Source organism: Stegodyphus dumicola, chromosome 5 (genome assembly GCF_044657685.1).
Source record: "Stegodyphus dumicola isolate Sdum_Otavi_A_Nest chromosome 5, ASM4465768v1".
Lineage (NCBI taxonomy): Eukaryota > Metazoa > Arthropoda > Arachnida > Araneae > Eresidae > Stegodyphus > Stegodyphus dumicola.
This window is the reverse complement of record NC_140772.1, coordinates 215,101,538-215,124,953: the sequence shown is the minus strand read 5'-3', so window position 1 is coordinate 215,124,953 and position 23,416 is coordinate 215,101,538. Positions and strand designations below refer to the sequence as shown.

The 23,416-nt window shown below is 34.4% G+C and overlaps 1 non-coding gene across 1 annotated transcript; it reads right to left on the bottom strand.

Moving 5' to 3' along the window:
• Positions 1-22,056: 22,056 nt before the first annotated feature.
• Positions 22,057-22,128, bottom strand: TRNAE-UUC (transfer RNA glutamic acid (anticodon UUC)). Its single transcript has one exon. It is a non-coding gene; the product is annotated as a tRNA-Glu (tRNA).
• Between the last annotated feature and the right edge of the window lie 1,288 nt (positions 22,129-23,416).

Sequence of the window (23,416 nt, the reverse complement as noted above, 5' to 3'; positions counted from 1 at the left end):
TCTATTTCTTATAAGGTCCATGTCATATGACCTCTGATGTCATCAAAAATTTTGGTAAGATACAGACTGTAGTCCTTAGTCGTTTTAATTACATATCTCATCTTTAACGAACATTTTGAAATTATATTGCTCATTTTGAATTGTTTAAATATCCATTTTTTTGTAATTAATTCTCATTTAATTTGGATGTCTGTTTTTAAATTAATTTGTGAAATATTTCTCACGTTTAGATTGCTAGTGCTTTTGTACTAATATTTTTCAGCTGGCAGCTAATTTTTTTAATTCAGTGGAGTATTTTTTCTTTAATTGTGAACATTTTAATTGAGGAATGCTTTCAGTGAGTTTTCCGCTCTGGGTGGTGGACTTATTTCAAATTCTGATTAATTAAGAAAGCCTTGTTTGTTCATTTACTGCTGAATTTATTTGCATTGCTATTTAGAAAACTGCAGTTGCTTTGATTTTTAAGCCATTTTTATTACTTAGGTCTCAGCAATATTATAATCAGGAGGATGAATTTTATTTCTTTCTCTATTTGGTTACCCAGTATATGGTGCGCAAACTGCAAGTTCTTTTATTCGATTCGTTATCACAATAGAACTGAGGGGTGGACTGTCTTAAAAACAAAATTTGTAGAGCACTAAAATAATGAATATTAGTTTTAAGGTACATAATTCTGTGTTTTACAAAGCATTTTACGATATATTAAAAAACTATTTAAAGTCGCAAAAAGTAGCATAAGTAAATGATGGAGGTCCCAAAAATTTCGCAAAATCGCAAATACTAAAATTTCAATAGCACAAGTTTGCCAAAAGTCGCAAATTTGCGAAAAATCGCACGATTTGAAACACTGGATTAACATTGAATTTCCTTTTGAATTATTTTCCATAAGCATCGCCAAATTTTGCATTTCTCCAGCTGTAAATGTTACGTTCTTTTGCAAATAGAAGTGAAAATATTAATTCATTAAAAAAGATAAGAAAGGAATTAGAAATAAAAAATCTATATGAAGGTATATGATAAATTATGATGAGTTAATATACATTTTCATTTTGTTTTGCAGGCAAAAATTACATGTAGTTTCACAATTTGTGAAAACGAGTGCTAGTTTTGAATTTCTGAAATGATATATTACTACACTAGTTTGCAAATCTTCAAGAAGCATTTATGATTTTGGGCGTAATTCGTCATAAAACCAACCGGAGACATGAACTTCACACTACAGAGGCGTAATACAATGCTTAAAGAATGAGGAAAGCATAGTAACAGAAAATGAATAGGACGCTTCATTACAGAACAAACAGAAAAAAGGTTTTGTTAACAGAATGTCCTTGGTACAAAAAACTGTCTGACCAAGAGGGAGAAAAACAATCCAAAGAGCTTTAGTAAGGGATATGACATCTCGTAACTGCAACGGTTACGCTGCACCGTCAGTTGATAATCTACACCAGATTATCTAACACTTTTAAGACTAATAATTTCCATTTTTTAAGGAGCATCTATTTCAGGTGTCTGGTGTTTTCAAGAGGGTAAGATCGTACCTCCAGGAATCTCCTAAAAGTATCCCACGCATGTTCAATGTGATCTGAATCAGAGAGGCACTCTTCCAATTCTGCCGATATCTTCACTTGCCAGGAACTCCTAAACAGTATGGGTATTGTTTGGCGGAGCATTGTCATTCATAAAAACAAAGTCGCGACCAATGGCGCTCTGGCACGGACGCACGTGGAGGAAGATAATTTCATCACACTAACGGTCCCCGGTGACTCAGCCTCTGTCGAAAATTTCCAACTCCATGCTTCCTTTCATCGTAATGTCTCCCCATACAAGAACGCCGGGAAAACCCCAGCAGGGGGTCTATATCTCCGCAGTGCTTTAAACTTTGACAGAAGCTCATTGGCGGCACCATTTACATTGGTGCAAAGAATACAGAGACTTTACACGTCATCAATAAAGTCACATTCTCTTAATTGATGAGGGGTCGTTTCAGTCTGACAAACGATTATCGACGCAATTTGATACGAAACAAAGTAGGGCACTCTTTCATCTCCTTGACATCAGGTAAAAAGACTGAAGATTGCCATTCATTCTATCCATGAAGGTAGGAAGTTCGACCTCCTTACCTCCATGATTCCTTAACTCCTTACCTTCTTTCTTACCTCCATGATTCTATCATGTGTAAAGGCGTCCTGATGTTTTTTGTAGCCATACTTCGCGTACCTATTTTAACTTGCAGAAGAATACCTGGAAATGCGCTTTCCTTTTTCATTAAGTTTCCTTATACCGTGTGCATTGACTTCTCGTGTTTTGCCTGCTCTGACGCATTCTATGACGTCATAATGCTGATATTTGTATATGCATCACTTTTCTACAAAGTTAGCTCTTCATTTTATTGATCGTAAAAAGCCCTTTTCAACAATTTCACGGTTTATGTTGAAAAATGAATTTGTTGCTTAAGGTTTGCACGTAAGTACATATCATGTGGATTTTACATGTTGCTAAAATGCATAGATGCAAGTTTTAACCAATAATATCGTTGTGGACGAAATTTATATGCATTCTTAATTCAACAATTCTTATTTTGATTTAAATTAAATTAGGTCTGCTTGCCATGCACACTTGAAATATATAGATGCAAACCAAGAGCAAGTATGGTAAAGAAAATTTATATGTTTATAAAAGAAATATTATGTTATTAAAAAGGTAGCTAAATTGGCAGGGTTACAAACAAAAGCATAAAATATATTTCTCTCCTTCGTATTCTCTATTTATATCACATTTATACTCTTTATTACATAGTGATGCAACAGCATGGATCCATAAGCGAGAGTCTTTACTAGAAAGATCAAGCATGCACTGGTAAAGAATAACCAGAGCATGAAAGGGATTCTTACAGAATAAAATACAAGAAGAAAAGTTTGTATTTTTTATTGTTATAGTTGTAATCTCACTTGTCTCACAGTACCGTCAGAGTAAGCCCACGAAATTCACAGCTGCAAAGAGAGCATTTTTTTCCAATGGCGGTCACTTGCCCATATCGGCATCGGCCACTCCTAAGGTCAGATGTGGTGGTTATTACGAAGGCACCTAATAGGTGGGCCATCACTGCCTCCTATGAAGGGACAAGTGAGAACAGATCCGGACACCCGGACGGCTTACATAGACTAATCGGGTATCGTCCGGATCCCGCAACTATCTGAAGCTACACTCCGAAAACAATACAAGGGCAAAGTACATGGCCATACAAGGGCAAAATATCGAAATTCTGCATGCGGAATGAAACATTTTCCTGGCTACATCGCATGTTAACACATTGCTACACATACTCACTACACTATACGTTTCATAATATGCACTGCGTTGATCACTGCACTGTCTTTAAGGCACATTTACAAAATTAAGATACAATAACACCGAACAAATACTAATTCGGAAGTGAAACTAGTCCCGTAAAAATTTGAAAATATAACGCTGATTTTTGTTGTTTGACTTCTGAATTAACACATTTACAACTCACTGCTACAGTTAATACACTATATATTCTTTGCAACATATTACTCTGAACGTTATTCTTGACAATTCAACATAGATTCTGAACAATGTAATTGATGAAATAAGACATAACTTGATTATATAGTACATAACTTAATTATATAAGACAGACTTAAAATAAGTAATTTGATACAACATATAAATAAATTAAGAGCTCTTAAATAAAGAACAAAATTGCACATTACAGACAAATCACACATTTGCACGCAGAAATACACGTTGTTTATTTTGTGCTGTACTTATACAAAATACAGATTTAAGGATACAGTACAGCCCATATTACTTTTGATTAAATAACATTATGTTAAAAGTTAACTGTGGCATAAATTTTGCTGTATTTCTAAAACATATCAAAAATAACTTTGTAATTAAGCATTCTACTGGTTACATTGCACATTAACATAATGATATATATAAAACACTCAGTATACTAAAATTCTTATAATACATATTACATTGAACACTGCGCTATATTTAGGACACCTTACAAAACTCATTTCTATTAAATGCACTGTGTATATTGGCTACATATTACATTGAACATTACTCTTGATTAAATAACATAGGCACTAGTAGTAACTTGTTATATACAACATAATTCTTAATGCAAAAAGCTTTAAGAAACTGTTAGAAATATACATTGAGAGAAAAAAGAAATTACAGAATGCGAAAACATACAATCATTACTTACTGCTGTGAATATCACATGCAAAGTACAGGTGTCTTGTTTGGTAACCCACAGCATTTTATACATGAAGCATAATGCATTCCATGGATATTCATATTTGCTTTGCTCAATATGTTTCCTCACGTTAACTCTACATGTGCTAGATACACTAAATACTGTTTTTGCCACGCACTATACATTTCATAATATGCATGGATAACACGCTGCTATATATAAATCACTTAATACAGTAAAATTTACAGAATGCAATAATATTTACCATACATATAACTACTACAATAATTGCTACTATAATATTTACATTCTGTGCTCTTCAATACATTAAGTCGGAGTACTACAGTTATAGTTACTATGCTTCTTGTGGCTCGAAGCATAGCTCCGCATGCTACGAGCACTTACACATTTTACCTCTATGAAGGGACACTCAAAACATTAGGGCGGGGCACCACTGTTCACTGTTACGTGTATACTAGGATTTAATACCCCTCCACTAGAAAGTTTATCGGCGATGTAGCGCTCCACACAACCGGTTCTAGACAGTACCCGTACGGTCCTTGCCGAGCCTGAACGGACCATAGGATGGACCTATGGTTCTAGTCCTGTAAAGAATCGAAGCTGTCAGGACACAAGTCCAGCCAGTGGTGTGGTAGAACCCCGGGTCCCCTCCCATAAATGGTCGGTTCCGGAAATCCACACCAGTCGATCCCCTGGGATGAGTTGCCCAGCGTCATTAGCCTATACAAGCCAAGGCCTGGACCAAGGCGCCGTATAGTTTCCAGCGGGGCCACGAGGAGGCTGACGCTGAGCTGTGGAAGACGCAAGCAGTGTGGGCTGTTGCCATTCCCACAGTCCATGCCCATCGATCAAACGCAGTGTCTCCTGCGTCCCTGCCTCCTCCTGCCTTCTACGACGATCCCCCGACAACGGTTCACGCCGCCTACAGTGGTTTCCAGCCAGTTCCGGACATCCGACCCCCCGGGTCAGGGATCCGGCAGTTCTTTCCTCGGATCAGAAGCCAGATCTCCTCCTGCTAGGCAGTCGGCTCTGGACATTTGTCATCGGGAGGTCGAACGCCACCCGCCTCTCTATGAAGGGACACACAATTTTACAGGCATGTCTTCTCCGCGATTCGAACCCGAGCCCTTCGCTCAGGCACTCCTAACCATATACCATCTGTGCTGCGCCGGAAAGAGAGAAAGATTGCTCCTGTCATTGGCAAGAGCATTGAGCACCATGCAGATGACAGTACGACTTTGCTCAGTTCCCTCCCCAATTTTGATGGAGATCCCCAAAGGATGACGGGTCCGAAGGTCCCTCACCTCTCTTCCCTACCACAAGCTCTCGAGAGGACTTTCGCCTCGTCGCACATTTAAAGTGTCCCCTTGCAGCAGAGATACTATACATTTACCAACATCCTTGCCTTCTGCAGCATTCGAACCCGGGCCCTTCGGTACGGCAGTCGGCGTCGTTAAGCATTATCCCAGGTGGGTGGCATTTTTTATTTGTTTTCCTATATATGCTCTTGTTAAGAAACCGGTATACCTGTGCCTGGTACTACTTAGGTTGTTGCTAAACGCCATAAAGATCGTTAATTCATTATACGTTTTAAGTTTTAAAATTTTTCACATTTTCATGTGTTAATAATTTACACCATTTCTTATTTAATAAAAAGGAATTTTTTACATTTTTTTTACTGGCTGTCGTGCAGTCCACTTTGATTTTGTAGTGTGACAGCCAATATGTTAAAGCTTAAGTTTTGAAGTAGTCATAATTGGTATTTACGAACATTCAGCTTTTAATTCCTCTCTCTCCCAATAACCTCAAAGGTCTTTTCTAATTTCTTACTGAAAATAATCAGATTATCTCAGATTAAATTGATTTCTTATTTTCTCCCTTGTCTTTCTCTTTTTCAGACCATATTTGTTACAATATTTTATTGCTTGTTCTTTCATTTCAGCGTTTTAAAATCTGCATCATCAAAGAGTGATTTGAGTAATGAATTTAATAGTCAAGAGCATAACGTAAATTTTTAAAAATCCATTAAGATCGTTACTTTGAACAGATGGGCAATTAAACTAATAATATATACACATACATTGCTAATAATTCATAAAAGGAATAAGAAATTCCGTCTTTCATATCGGTATCAGCGTTTTTTGGTAATGAATGATGATATAAACAGCATACTTTTCTGAGAATTTTTGAATTAAGTAAATGTGACACGAACTAATTTAAGTGGTAAAAAAATCCTCAAGGTTGAGGGTAAAAAATAAATTACCAAATAATTGGAATTGATTATATGTCACAGCTGTTTATCGTAACGAATATTAATTGCCTGTTGTTGAATTTCAAAAAATATATATTCCGTAAGATGCTATTTTTTCAATTTCTTTGAGTTCTCAAACGCAGAAGATTTCGTTTTCACTTTCAGATACCAAATGCTTAATAATCGGTTCTGTAACTTGATAATAGTGATCAAAATATGTATGTGGAAATGTATTGAGAAAATTACACGAGCTTCGGCGTAATAAAACTGAAAACTACCTGGAAATAATGTATGATAAGTTACTAATCATTTGTGAGATCTGCGTTCAGTATAAAATATATCCGTTTGTTTTGAGTGAAAATAATACATTTGTTGCTTTAAAAGAAGAAATACTGAATTCATCTTATTTAGGATGTAAACGGTATTTATTCGAAAGCATTAAATTCTTGCTTCTAAAAGGCACCTGACGCGTTCTGTTTAGTTAAGAAATAAATTAAGAAATTAAATAATGTAGATTCTACATGAATGTATGTGTTTCTCGGATTGTGAAAAACACAACGGTAACTAGAGACATCAAATTTTGAATAACATTGCCCTCCATCAGAACACGTACATCTGGAAGCTTTATAAGGTATTTCTCCCACCTTCTTAGCATGCCTTCGTGGTGTGGTGGTCTGCACACTGGGCGCGTATTCCAGAGGTCGGTGCTTCGGTTCCGGAGAAAGTGTTGCTAATTTTTGATCTCTTCTGCTTTAAAAAATAGCTAATGTCTCTACAGCCTGAATTTTAAATTTTGAATTTCATATTTCCTATTTTGAAAAGTTTTAGGAATTTTTGATTAACAAACTCAAGGATTTCAAAGCGAGCACTGGCAACACTGTAGGGAATAAAAAATTTTCATCTCCAGCGCGCGAGACTATATATCGGAAGTTCTAAATACATGCTGGTTTTAAATATTTTGTGATTTTGCCGTTGAATTGAATTTAATGTGGCATAAGGACTATATTAAATATTATAATAGTACAATACTTAATAAATAAAGTTAATACAAGAAAACGTTAATAATGAGAAAGTAAAAATAAAAATGTCTGCAAGCCATCTTACTAAGAAAACTGAGCATTGATGAGCTGAGAGAGATCTGGAAAAAGTGAAAAAAAATCTATGTGAACAATTAGTGTTGCATCGAGTTTTAAAAATATACTGTTATGCTAATTTTAAAATTTTTGTAATTTTGCTGTTGAATTGTGTATGCCGAAAGTACTAAGAAAATTATGCTTAATAATAAAGTTAAAAAGACAAAAAAAAAAAAAAAAAAAAAAAGGTTCGTAGCAGTGATTGTAACAGCACGCTGGTAGACGTGAAGCTCGGCGAAAGCGTAAAAAACTTAACATACCATTTTGAGCGACCGTTAAAATCTGGAATGTTCTGATTTTTTATTTTTATTTTTTATTTTTTCCTAGTTTAAAATTTAAAATATGAATACTTGCATCATATGAAATATTTTTTAAATGAACGTATATGTTATGACTGTTTCAGAAAATGAGTTCATTAAAGACTTTGAGAATACGGTTATATTGACCAATGAACTGAAATCTTGTGTTTTATGTAATTATTCTCGATACTTTTTGTTTTCAGCAGTATATGCATGCATAAATTTTGTACCACACGATTGTGCTGTCAATATCTTGCACACTTAGTGAAGACATACCACACTTAGTGAAATAATGCCTTAAAAGACGCTAGTTGTTTTAACATCATTAATTAAATTTTTTGCACTAGTTGTTTCAACATCATTAATTAAAGAAGGTAATTTTGATGACTGCGAAATTAAAAACAAATTATTCTTTAATTGAAAAAAATATTTAGCAATAGTTTTGTGGAAACGAAGGAAATAAAATGAATGTAGCAAAGCAAACATCGACTAAGGAAATATTTGATTCTTTTAATGCAATATGCTTACAATTTAATGGGAAATTTCAAGTCTGCATTAGTTTGTAAGGTTTATCCTAAGCTTTTAACCGTTTCTTTAGTTAAAGCTACCTTCCTATCTCTTCTAATTTAAGCTTACAATTTCCAGCCAGAGTGTGTTTTTAGAATCGTGGTTAATGCAAATGAGGAAGAACAGTATTTAAGTCGAAGTTCTATTGACTTTGTTAGAGAGCCAGAGATTCTGACTAGCGCGCGATGGCCATTTGGCTACACTCTCTCCGAGCGTAGTATTTCAGGCTCCCAATAGCTTCGCAAGTTTAGTTGATATTTAGGACTCGACTACTTAGAATTTTCTTAGCTTCGGCTATATCGTTTCAGTCAAACATTAGTTAAGTTTTACTTCTCAGTACTCTTGCGTTCAAGCCCAAGTGGAGGCTTTCTGAATGCTCTAAGAAAGGCGCCGATTGTGAAATTTTAGTTTTGAGAAATGAAGGGTGATTAACCCTTCTTGAGTTTACGTCTCTGTTTCCTAAGCTATTATTCGCTATGTAACCTATTTTGAACTTTCTGTTCTTAAGCATGTCCTTATATTTGTCACCTTACGTATCTATTGCACCTTATGTTCTACGTATCATGCATCCTGGCAACTGCTAATATTTGTATCTTCTGCACATTGAAACATATATCCCGCATAATCCTGTATCATGCACCTTATTTCGCTCCTTCTACTTAGTATCATGGCACTTTTATCACTCTGCACCTCGTTTCATGTATCTTGGCATCTGCATATATCTGTATCAACAGCATCTTGTATCATATATCTCGCAACATCCTGTAACATGTAACTTATTCTGCCCCTATATATCTTATATTCATAAGTATGTGTACGTCACCCAATGTGCGTCACCTTAGATATGTTCTTATGAATGACCCCTTATACATCTCATGCATCCCATGTTCCTACGTAACATGTATTTAGGCATCTGAATATATATATATTTTCTGCACAGTCTATCTGTAGCCACCGTATGTTCTTATGTATCATGTATCTAGACAATAGATAAAGGTGGACGGGGCGCTATACCGATTAACCGTATTGGTAGAGGGGTGGTGCCCACGTCCTCCGTTACATGTTGCATGTCGCATGCCAGTTGACGAGGTTCTACACATTTAGCTGTAGGAGAAAAGGTTGGAAGTCCCCAAGTTTAACAAGTACTTGTTGAGCTCGCCTAACAAGCAATGCTGTAAACGATAAATTTCATCGTACAAAGTGATTTATTATTTGAAAAATTAATAATCTTCATACGTATAGCCTTGATTAATGTATTCAAATAAGTCTGAAGGAGAACATATGCGGATTAGCTATGCTACAAGACAGACATGATGTTTGGCCATCCTCTGAACGCAGTACTAATTTTTTCTATTGGAATAGCAAAAAGATCGCTGCATGGTTCGTGTGGATTTGGATTGAATAACGACGTCACTTGATGAAGTATCGAAACACACTTTATTTAGCAAATACTGATCAGGACAGTTCCAAAGTCACGTTTTAAAGTCGTCGAAGATCTACTATAAACACGCTGACACGATCAGCGACACAGCCTCCAGGTTATCAGGCTTTCACGGTGGAGACAACTTCACTGAAAAGCACCAGAGTACAGTTCCCGACTCTGCTTGGTCGTTCTCGGAACTCCACGTACTCTCGAGACTCTCTACGCTACAATTCGCGATGCACTCCCGACTCTTCGGTTCAGTCGTTCCTGGAGCTCAACACGCTCTCTCGACGATGCACTAATCGCGATACACTAAGAGACGCTTCGATGTACTCGACGACCCACTCGGCACTCGCTCCCCGGCTGTCAACTTGATCGACTCCGCAGGGATTGACTCGCTAGACGAGACACCAACTCGATACTAACCAACTCGCACTCCAGACGAGGCATTCTCACTCGCCCTCTCTATGAGGCACACTCCCAATACTACTACTCTCCGTGTACCAGCAGGGTTTATATAGCTTTTGGCTGGTGTTCGAGACAATTTTGGGCTAAAGCGGTAAGAATTCGTTCCAGAAGGTTCTCCATCCGTACATGGCATATCGCTAAATGGGCGATTTCTCGCCAAATGTGGCAATCCTGCTTACCCTTGGCATTTTATGGCAACCCTAAAACTGCTTTGCTGGGAAGCTATCTCGCCGCGCCTGTACATTTCGCAACACGGTATGATATGCAAGATGATTCATATACTCTGGTGATCGCCTCTTTGGCTCCCCTGCACAACGTTTTCTGTGATTAGGCGGTTAAATGTCCGATCATATTTCGCAACTTGCAAGTGTCCGGCGTTAGATTGGAAAAAGAGGAAAACTACGAGCTCTTTTTTTGTACTAAATCGCTAGTAAACTCTAAAAACAAGCTAGTCTTGTTATGAGGATACTTCAAAAGCAAATAAATATACTAAATAATTTTACATTATATAAATAATTTTAATACACTGGTACCATATTTAAATTATACAACGATGAATAAATTTCCGTTAAAATTTTCTGCGGCGAAGTTAATTCAATAACATATTCAGAACGTAGCCTGATATTCTGGAAAACTAAAGTCTACAAAATTATAAAAGATATTCTAAGGGATTTTTAAATCTTCTAATTTATTCAAAACTTCGACACATTTCATAAAATAAACCAAAACACTGAGTTAACCTTAGAAACATCCAATATTATAGGAAGAGGATATGAAAATTCTATCTCGGCTTCGCTTGTCTGTTTATCTGACATGAATCGAATTAGAGGGAAAATTACCACCTTTAACAGATTATTCGCTCATCTAGATTTCTGTTTCACGTTCTTACAAATAGCTTTAGCAAACAACTTAATTGTCTCATATTTATTTACTTGTGATGTATCACATTAATCTTTATACAAATTTCTTGTCACACCTTACTAATAAGATCTTTTTTCCTTATATGATCTGATTTCTGTTGTGACTTATCTCACTTGTCTGACAGTAGCATTAGCGCAGGCCTGTGAAATTCATCATGGCAGGAAGAGCAAGATGTAATCATGGCAGGAAGATTTAATGTAACTTCACCCTTAAATACTGATCAAATCAATCATCAGAACGGTTAAATGAACATTCCATACAGGAAAGAGCTAGATATCGTAAGTTTTACACAATTTCTCCGTTATTCTATTATATATTTGCATACAATTAATCCAGTCGACAATTGAATATAAAAAATCTGACAGAAAACCAGTATCTTTTGGCGAAAACTTCACACATTATACAGGCGATTGTGTTACGAATCTTTCGACGTTCTTAATTAAATATAGTAAAGCAGTCGACGGCTGTCAACCTGAAAAGATAAATTTGTAAATTTGCGTTGGTAGATAAATTTGTAAGACAGGCTGGTTCTTACTAACCTTAGATATGAAGATAAACAAGTATACCGAAGATAAAAATGTATTTCAGCGAGCATTTTCAACCATAGGAAAACAAGCACAGGGCAAACTACTTGAGTATTGTCAGGTTTGTCGGTTGTTACCGGGTATTGTCGTTTTAATCATTCTACCATTATTCGTCTTAAATCTTACACCTATTATACTTGAGTGTTAAAAAATCCATTTGATCATATAGTTGCATATTGCTAGAGGTGTTAAATTTGCCGAGTTAAATGGAGCACTGAAGAAGCACTAAGATAAAAGAAGAATTTGTAACATACAAATGTGTCATAAAATGGGCACCGGAACTAAAATTCGTAAAACTGTTTAAAATTATATGGAAATATGTTTGCCTTTATATTCGGTAATCCCTGGGATGTCATATTTAGCAACACTAATACAGTTTCCTAATTTCAGCTAAGGCTGGGATGCAAATGGCAGTGACAAATACAAACTGTATTTTTGTTCTACAGCAGAGCATCCATGCTTCAGTTGTTAGCTCTGAGCTGAATTCGGAGTACTGAGACATAAGTGAGAGCTTCGCCTTTTAGCATTCTTAGTATTAGTTTGAAGTATAACTACTGAGTGCAATGTGAAAATTTGTATGACTATTTTTGTGGTCATACAGAACTATGAAGTACTGTGTTAACTTCTTTTGGTAAAATAAATTTTATCAAGCTACCACCGGTTGTGTGTGCATTCAAAGTATCACGAACCCGTACACTCGCAAAAATACTAATACAAATAAATAATTATAAATTTCTTTATTTCTTACTACAGCTTGATGCTCGATGAAGTTTTATTTCTGATAAAGCTCTTAGCTTTCAACAAGTATTACTAGAAATTATTTTTATAACGGATTACAGATGGTAATCAAACTTTTCTAGAAAAATTCTGTTCACATATAAATATTGTTACGAAATGTCCAACCGCAGTAAGGTAGCTTCCTCACAAGGCGGATTTAGGGGTGCCAGAAATTGGCAAGGGAACCCAGCGTTGCCATATTTGGCGCTAAATCTCCCGTTTGGCGACAAAATTGGCGATATGCTGTGCACAGATGGAGAACCTTCTTGAACAAGTTCTTACCGGTTTGGACCAGAATGTTCTCGAATGCCAGCCGAAAGCTAGATAAACCCTGCCTGCACGCGGAGTAGCGGTCAGTTAACAGTCAGTGAGTGAGTGTCAGTCTGTCAGTGCCTAGTCTAGCGACTTGATCGTCAGTCTAGTGTCCAGTTGGTGGTCGGAGTATCACGAGTCTAGCGAGTGCATCGTCGAGTCTATCGAGTGTATCGTCGAGTGCATCGTGAGTTGCAGCGAGGAGAGTTTCGAAAGAATTCTGAGAATGACTGAACCGAGTCGGGAGCCGTACTTCGCCGTGAAGCTGTCTTCACCGGTATAACCTGATAGCGGAGAGTCTCGAGAGTACGTAAAGTTTCGAGAACGACCGAAACGAGTCGGGAGCTGTACTCTGGTGCTTTGTTGTGAAGCTGTCTCCACGGTTACAGCCTGATAGCCTGAAGGCTGTTTCACTGTTTGTTTCAGTGTGCTTTTCGTAGTTTTCCACGATTGTAAACGTGTTTCTTGAACTAGCCTGAATAATACTGGCTAATAAATTGTGTTTCCCTTCTTCAAGAATTATATCATACTATCAGTTAATAAATTATATAAAAACAATATAATGAATGCTATATAAACATAATTAAAATGAATAAAAAATCAGAAAATTTTCAAATTTTATATTACGCCCAAACGAGCGTTTTTTTTTTTTTTTTTGTTCATTTACAGACACAAACACGTTTTGAGGGAATTTGGGCTAACACTTCTGTGAGATAAAAATATTAAAAAGCATACTTTTAGAATTTCCGATAGGCAGTCTCGCGAGCTGGGGATAAAATGTTTTTCCTGCAGTGTCGGCACTAATCACTTTGAAATTGCTGACTTTTTTAATCAAAAATTCGTTAACGTTTTATAAAACATGAAATAGTACATAAACCAAATTCAAAATTCCCAAATCGGGCTTTTAAGTGCCCTTGTTCGAGTGGAGGACTACGTTATTTAAAATTTGATGACTCTATGTACTGTTGTTTTTTCACAATGCGAGATACATTCAGGTAGATTTTCTCTGTTTAGTTTCTTTAAATATAATACAGGGCGATAATATTTGGTGGCAACAATTTGAAAAGTCCTTCATCTTTTAGTAGTGATTCGACGCGAAACGCCTTTGCGAGACTAATAGCCCTTCTGCGTGAATAATGTAATCTCGAACTTCAAATAACTAAAATCTTGAAATCTTTACAATAAATTCATAACTGAAATATATTCGAATGTCGCATAATATTGCTTTTGAGGCCGCCAATTTGAGATTACTGATGTTCAGTTTAATAAGACAACACAACTCCTTCCAAGCATTACTTCAAACCTTTCTGATAATCCGCCAAAACGTTATTCAGCTCCCGAAACATCTTGCTTGTAAATTACCTCCATTATACTTTTTACAGTTTTCATAAACAACCGAAAGTTATCTAAATGTCATTGAAGTCGTTTTGTCGCCCAAACGAAATGTCGTCGATGATGTTTTGTCGTTTTTGTCTCTAGAAACGTCATCGCCAAGAAAATGTATGTGTTATAATCGAAATGGACACATATTATATCAACTTTAACCAAATTTGAAAGGGACGTTGCATTGAAATTGGAGACTGTCCTAACAATATGGGACATTTGGTTCTTTCACGTTAAACAATGCACATGTTTTCCCATTAAAAACACCTGAGTCCGTGGTTAAAATCTTCGGCATTTAATAAATTCCTTGCTTTTGGCACAAATCAAATAAACTTTTATTCAATAACCAAGCAATGTTTCTTGGGTGGGCAGGTTTTTCAATATAAATAACAAGATTTGGCATCCTTAATAGCCCCTTAAGCCTTTTAATTTATTTTTTATTCCTCCTGTTTCTCCGAGAAAAATAGAATGTGGAAAAAAGAAAGTAAATAAATAAATTAAAAAATTTCAAAATATTAGACAAGCCCGTGACCACGCAATTTTATTTGGATGTATTTTTTTGAGGAAGGAAAAACTGGAAATAATATCAGAGTGCAGCAAAAAAGTAATAATAAATAATCTTAGGCTATTCATCTTATCTGGCAATTTAATAATTGCCAAATAATGCGGCGCAGTTCTCAACTGTTCCTCTCCTGTTTGCTTTATTGCGGTAAGTAAAGTTTATGGATGTAATTAGTAAGATTTATGTCGGTGAAAAAGCAGTGTTTTATAAACAACGCAAAGAATTCATCTTCAAAACTAGAAAAGTGGTTATATATATATATATACAAGTAATTTTTTTCCACTAGACCCATCCTTTTCCATTAAGTTTAATTTTATCCAGGTTCAGTCATTTATCATTTTCCTGAACCGGCCAAAAGTGGGAAAGAATTAATGTACAAAACGCGCTTAAAAGAAAATAAATTAGGAGCTTCCGTACCCCCTTCCCCACTACCAAAACTGCCACTTATTTTTGGGCTCATTTTTATAAGCAAGAAAAGCAAATCCAGTCCGGAAGCGCGGGTCACAAAATTGGTTCGTGTTTTGTTGAAATTAATAATTATGGTCATGAAAATTTCCATCGATTCTTCCGCGAGATGGCGCTGCAAATTTTTACTTCTTTGTCGGATGTTAGAACAACGCTGCTCAAGCAAATGCTGTGTAAGTAAGCGATTTGGAAGTTTTGTAAAATATGAATTTAACGATTATAGAGCTTCAAATTTTCCGGAAAGAATACGATTTCCATTTTTTTTTATTCTTAATTCTTTTTCCTTGGATTGTATCATTTGAATTTCGTGATCGAAATGTTTTGATCAAACTTTCTGCGTTTCGTGATTACATGTTGTTTAAACTAGAACTATTTGCGTGTGGATTGTATATATTTTTAAGAGAGATGCGTATTTAGACTAATTTCCGATGAATATTTTTTGGGGAGGGGATTCTTAGTTTTGCATTTTTAAGAGGATTTTATTTTGCATTCGGTGCGTTTCTTTTTTGAAAATAGGATACACCGAGTAAAATATGAAGTTCAGTTTTTAAGATACGTCATACTGCAAACGCTTCGTATGAATAATAATTGAACTAAAGTCAGCGAGCTCCTTTGAAATCTGTTGCCTGCATTTTTATTGCATTAATACCTTTATACGTGTTTCGTAGATGCTCTGTAGCTGTAACAGGCCGTAGCTAGCGCCTATGGAATATTGGATTAAATTCAAAACTCTTCAAAACAATTTGATTTCAAATTCAAAACATTGGACAAAAACAACCATCACTTTATAAATATTTTAGCTAAATTTAATTGATTAAATTTATTTTTAATTTAATTTAATTTAATGGCTTGAAAGCCTTTCAATTTTTTGTTTTAATTGCTTTGCAATGCATAGAATTTATCCGTTTTTTATATAAGTGTTTCCTTCATATACGCGTCCTTCGAAATTAAACCCACATATTAGTTCGTATCGTATTCTAAAGGCGGGCTAAAAGCACTGCGCATGTAAATATATTTTATGATTTTACACACACATAACCTTATTTGAACAAGAAATTTTAAAAGTAAATACAATTTAAACGTTTAATTACCATCACTGAACAAAATTCAAGCAAATTCGAAATGCCATTCACAGAAATTTTAAGTTTACCACTAATTTCTGTTATATCAACGCATAGTGAACCGCGCATTTCTCTTAAGTAATCTATCACAACATTTCTATTACCCCCTTCGAGCCGGGTAGCGAAAACGCGCGCTTATCGCTGAGGCCGGCATCTTACGCGAGCGTCTCTCCAGAGCCGGGGGCTTTTTTGCTACTAAGCCTAAATACATGAAATTTCCGAAGTATCAACGCATTGTTTAATAATGCTCTATAGAGTATTTAAACGGCTTATGCTTTATAGATATTTATATATATATATATACTTTAATTACCTTATTTCTTGTTTAAATGCATATTTTACACATTTTATTTTAATTACTCACCATTTTATGACTTTTAACATTATACATCTGAAAACTAAATATATTACTTAAAATTCTCTTTTCGTATGAAAAATTTGAAAACAGGGATCTACACACAGTCCTACGTTACATTCCTTGCACTCGTAATAACTCATTTGCCGTTTTGGAGGATTTTTCCGGGAATGTGAACAAACGAAGCATCGTCGTCTCATTTTCTTATCAGTCACTTCTGAACAAAGTTTTGGAAAATGTCTTTCAGTTAATCTTTCAGAATCAATATCAGAATATCAGAATTTCAGAATCAATATCTGAAATATTTTGCATCATTTCTGCTATTTCATGCTCTGTTAAACATTTTCGACGCTTCGACATTGCAACGGTAAAAACAAAGAATTCACGTCTAACAAGATCTAATTATTTTCTAAAAACTGAACTGCAAACCGAAATACCCAACGCTTTAGAGCAAATAAAACTTCTCTACTTACAGTAAACAACTACCACGTGCGAATAAAGTGCGATTTAAAGAGACGTCATAAATCACGCCATTCGGAAACATTTATTTCCCCGTTTATTTATATAATCAAAAACACGTGTATGTGAGTCATGTTTCTCTCATTTCGAGTAGAAGGTCTAATGTACACGTATCTGAAACCATATGGACATACAGTGCCATCTTGTGGCAGAAATTATAGTTTGAAAAACGTTCCAAAGTACGGGCACAAATACGTGACAGTCGGTAGAGAACGGAACAATCTAACAATCTTCTGGTACGCCTGCGTGTCGACCGGTAGGTAAGTGTGTTCGTTGTTGGCACGTATACGTGACAGTCGGCGCGAAGGGGTTACGGACCTCAAAGCTGAGTTTTGGTTGACGTTTTTTCAGTTGAAGGAATACTGAATTACCTTCTGTGGAACTAACTGTTAAACACTTACGCATATCGTAACTGTTGCGCTTGAAATGTTTTGAAGCATTAAACAGAAATGTTTGTTTGGACATTTCTGTTTAATGCTTAATCAGAATGTATCTTCTCTTTTGAATTCTATGTTTTCTAATTTTTAATATTTTTATTCGAACTTTTCGAAACTTTAAAGGTGTTTTTGGTGATGGCCACTCATCGGAAGGTTTTAGAAATTATTGCTTCAGAAGGAATTTAATCATGCTTTCAGATTATTATAATATTTGTTAGATTGGATACTCTTAGTGTTACTAATATGTTGCTACAAAGGCGAAGCCCCCAGCTTCCTCGGGCAATAATTCAGTCACAAAGCTTTTAGAGGCCAGCTCGACAAAACGAAAAGAAACTGGGGAAAAAAAAATAAACAGTTGAACATGTAATAAAACGACACATAAGGAAACGAAAACAGATACGCATCATTCACACATCTACTCCAGACAAGTATTTCTGTGCTTTGATAATATTCATTATTTCCCTGGAATAAAGCAGCATTTTACTAAAATCCTTAAGATCTCTTGGAAATTCGATTTACATTTTATCTCTAGTACTAACAATCAGGCCACAGGTTTCAACGAAGTGAACATTATAGCCTCTTACTCCACATAGCCCCAAAGATTGTTTTCATGCAAGGCAAATCTGTTCAAGTACGAGTACATGGGAAAACGTCCATGTCCCGTCAAAAGCTGATTCAGATCTATATCTATCAGTATAGCACTTTCTTCCTTTATAAATCTGTATAGTACACATATAATTTTTCTTTTTTTCCGAGGATTCCAATTGTTTTTCCATTTTTCATATATACTATTGTATAAGATTCCAATAATCATTCTTCTGGAGCCCTGCAGTTTAATTTCTTTACAGTTGCCCAGTGTGGCTTTTTTCGCCAGTGCATCAGCCCTCTCTCATTAACATGGAAACCTACATGTGCCTTAAGGAGGCTCATACACCTTAAACTCCTTATGATCTTCGAATATGTGACTGTTGCAAGCATTAGGATATTTTATTTATTTTAAAAACAATGACTTCCAACTTTTAACAGCTGACTACATAATGTAGCTGCTTTGGAAACTATCAATAGTAACCAGAAGATTTGTGTTGCCAGAAATAGTTTTGTAATTTAATCCGCTTTGTGACAAAATTTTTCGTCACGTTTCCACCTTGCGCGCATGATATTTTAAAAATGGCTAATAGTACATACTTTGAATTTTATGGAATTCTTGAAATGGGCACTATTTTCTAACTTGACCAAAAACTGATGAATATTTTAATATTAAAAAATTTTATGCACGAAAACATTACAGATTTTTTTAGTAAAATATATTTTACAAACTCAACTCCAAATAAAATTAAAATTTAATATGAAATTCTGAGAACTTTCGGTTCACAGTAGTTTCCAACTGTTATAAAAGCTATATATTAAATATGGAATAAAATTATGCAACAGAATGTTTTAAACTGTGCGCGCATGTGGAAACATGACGAAACATTTTGTCACAAAGCGGATAAATTATAAAAATATTTGTGGCAACACAAACTTTCTGATTACTATTTCAGAAAGCAGCTATATTATGTAGTCAGCTGTAAAAAGTTGGAAGTAATTGCTTTTAAAATAAAGACGTTATCCTAATTCTCGCAACATAAGTTATCCTAATTCTTTCTTATGAGTTTTACGGTGTATGAGTCCCCTTAATCCAATGTGTCTTGATATTAGTTTGTACGTAAATTTCTATATTTCATTTTAATATTCACATTAAGTTTATTATCAAATCCAAGTTCAAAAAGTAATTGCAAGATCGATAGTGCATCGGAAATATATGGACACATTGACTACCAGATAATTTATTTTCGATCCAGGTCAAAAAATTTAGTATTGGATATAATTCAGCCTGGTACACTGTATTCGTGAAATCTAATAAAAGTTTTTTGTGGTCAATGTATAATTTATCTGTGTTATGTCTATCTAGCGTAAATTTATCTGAGTTATGTCTATTTTAATTTAAAAACAAAGTTAAATAATGGATGATTTTTATGGCCCATCATTACCCCAAATTAACGTTAGCTCAGAAGAACTTTCGAAACTGCATTTTCCGCGAATTACTATAAAAGGTCTGTATCACTTTTTATATTGTTGTCACCAAATATTATCGCCCTGAATAATTTTTAAAGAAATTAAGTAAAGAAGAATTTGCATGAATGTAGGTTTCTCGCACTGTAACGAAGCAAAATCTAAAACTATATAATTTCGAATAACGCAGTACTCCACCCAAATATGGGTACCTGGAAACATAAATCTTGAATTTCGAATTTGTTTTATTATTTCTTTCCTATTTTTTAAAATTTAACGAATTTTTGATTATGAAACTTTACTATTTCACATCACAAATAAAATATTACTCTCAAGTAAAATATTTTTATCTCCAGCGCCCGAGTCTATCTATCGGAAATTCTAACGACATGCTGGGTTTAAGGGGTGTTGGAACCCAAAAATCTTCAAAACGTGATGAGTTCGGATTTTTGCATTTTCAAATTCTCTACACTTTTATCTGCCTAAAAATACCATTCTTTAATCTCAACGATAATTAGAACTGTAAAAAATCTAGTTTTAATTTGTCATCAAATGCTTTGATAAATGAGGATTTTTACATAAAAATGCGTTTTTCTCCAAATTTGATTTTTTTATACTCGATGTACCTTTTCTCCGGAACTACTGCTTACATGTATTTAAAATTTTTATGTCTTATCTATTAGATTTCCTAATATTTACTAAAATGAGCTCTTTATGCTAAACTCAGAAAAAAAAAATTAGAAATTTTTTTTGCGTGAGAAAAGTGCTAAATTTTACTATGCCTAACAAAGTGTGTGCCTAACAAAGTGCCTAACAAAAGTGCCAAATTTTACTATTCTAATTAAAAATTACTCTAAAATTCAAAATGTTTCAAAAGCTCCTTTCAGTATAATCAAATAGGTATACTTTAATTATACAAAAAATTTCAAGCATTTATCTACAGCAGATTTTGAGAAAAGGTACATCGAAAATGGCCAATTTAACATTGCCAGTATAAGAATTGCTGATACCCTTTAAATATGTTTAGTCCAAATGCTCTCGAAATGTGTATGTATGTGTAAATGGAAAAAAAAAATAACTCATTGGGCGTAATGTAAAATCTGAAAGCTTTCAGATTTACTTATCTATTCATTTATTTATTCCCCCCAAAATTTATTCCATACAACTGTGAATTCCGTTCTTCTTCTTTTTTCCAATAATGCTCAGTCTTCAAAATTTGCCACTGTTTAGCAAGTTCTTCGTGATTATTAACTTAACATTACAAATTTACTATTGCTATTGTAAAAACATTCTAAACAAAAGATTATGTTAGGCAAGATCATGCCACTTTTCTTTTTCCAGTTAAAGAAATACCATATCATATACTTCTAAATAAACTGCAATATCAAGAAATGCATTGAAATTTTTAAAACATCGATTACATCTCATTTCAGCAGTTCGAAATATTTTAAAGAACTAATTATATGTAAGCTTTAACAGTTACATAAGGATGCTGGAATAGTGCTATGCTTCAGCAAAAATGGTTAGTGGTAGAAAAACAGCTATTTTTAAAATTTGTTTCCATCGTTGTAGTTATCTTATTTTATAAAAGTGTAACCCCCCCCCCAAAATGACTAGCCTGCTTTTATGGTGTTTTAGTACAAGATAAAAGCTTGTTTTCATTTTTTCCATTCTAACGCCAGACGCTTGTGGAATGGGATCGGGCATTTAACCGTCTGATCACAGAGAATGTTGTACGGGGGCACCAAAGAAGCGATCAACACGGTGTTTAGGATCATCTTGTGAAACATGTCTTATAGAAGTTAATAAACATTTAAAAAAAAAAGGGAAAAAAATCTTAAAGGAAGGAATCTGATTTTAAATTACGCCCAAAAGGACGATTTTTTAAAATATTGTTTGTTACCTTTATTTATTAAAAATATCATGTTCTTCGCACTTAAACCATAAAAATCAGTTCAACGGCAATATCGCCGAATAATTTTTTAATGAGTATATTTTTAGAATTTTCGATACACACTGCAGGTACCGTTGTTTTATCACAATGCGAGAAACATTCATACATCCATGCAGATTTTTCATTATTTAATTTATATACGACAGGGCGATAATATTTGGTAGCAATCTTTGAACTCAGATCGCTGGATTCAAAGTCCAGAATGCTAGCCATTAAACCCTTTCCCATGCCGGGAATCGAATCCGGGCCGCCTGGGTGAAAGCCAGGAATCGTAACCACTAGACCACATGGGATTCAGGCGACGGAGGTTAAAATTTTGACACGTCTTTAAATGCCATCCCCCCCCTAAATGTTTATTTTTTTTTTTTTTTTTTTACTTCTTAATGTTTTCAGTAACTTACTAAAAATCAGTGTAAATGAAAATGAGTATAATTAAATACGACTCCAATTATCAAAAAAACTCTGTTTATGTGTATATACTGATTTATTTAAATACAAAAAGTTGGAAAAAAAATTTGTCACCTTTAAACTGGCAAGTTTATATATTTATGCTGAGCTCAGCAAATAATTTTATGTGTATTATCAGTCAACTTTGCTATGCTTATTCAATTGAAATTATCTGTGATTAGACACGAACAGAAAGAAGTGGTGAACTTAAAATGATCAGGTTTTTCACTGTTGAATTATTGAAATAGAGCTGTAACAAACATTAAACTCTTTAATTAATTAAAATGCACATAAATTAATTTAAAATGCAATTTATATACGAGAACAAATGACTAAAATAAAAGACGAAATCACATAAGCTGCTGAATGATTTTAAATTAAATGTTTTATATCTGTTAAAATTTCAAGTTTTGCTTTTAAAAAAATGAATTAAATGGCAAGTTAATATTATTAATAATGATTATAAGCGTTTTAGAATATATATTATAATTAATTCATGCATTAAAATTGTTTTGAGCGTGTTTCAGAAAACAAAAATAGGTACGGCAAAATTCTACTTGCATTTTACGATTTTTTTGCAATATTTCTAGCCAGATAAGGTGTTAAATAAAAGCTTGTAATCTATAATCTTATTAATCAATTGAGCAGTACTAAGTTTTATTATATATATATATATATATATATATATATGTGTGTGTGTGTGTGTGTGTGTGTGTGTGTGTGTTGACATTCAGTAATAAAATTTTTAAGAAATTTGAAATAATTTAATGACCATTCAGACAGTTTACATTCTTTAAACTGCGTTTTCTCAGTTTGCAATTTTTCAATATATCCTTTCACTTAAAGTCACAAAACTTGTTCATAAATGGACAAAAATAATTTAATAATTTTACTGCTTATTTAAAATTATATACTGTGAAGGGGTCGTTTTAGATAGGGTCATAGAAGAGTCCTGTATAGTGTAACAAGTATTTATTAACAGGTTTAAGTTACACACGGACATTAAATTTAACTTTAAGAAAAATTACAGAGCAAAAGTATGGTACAACCTATCAAGTGGGAGAGCCTTAGCTTTTACTGACTCAGCAGAGGGCAGCCTTGTTGTCACAGTTAGTCCAACAGTTTATGTTAAGG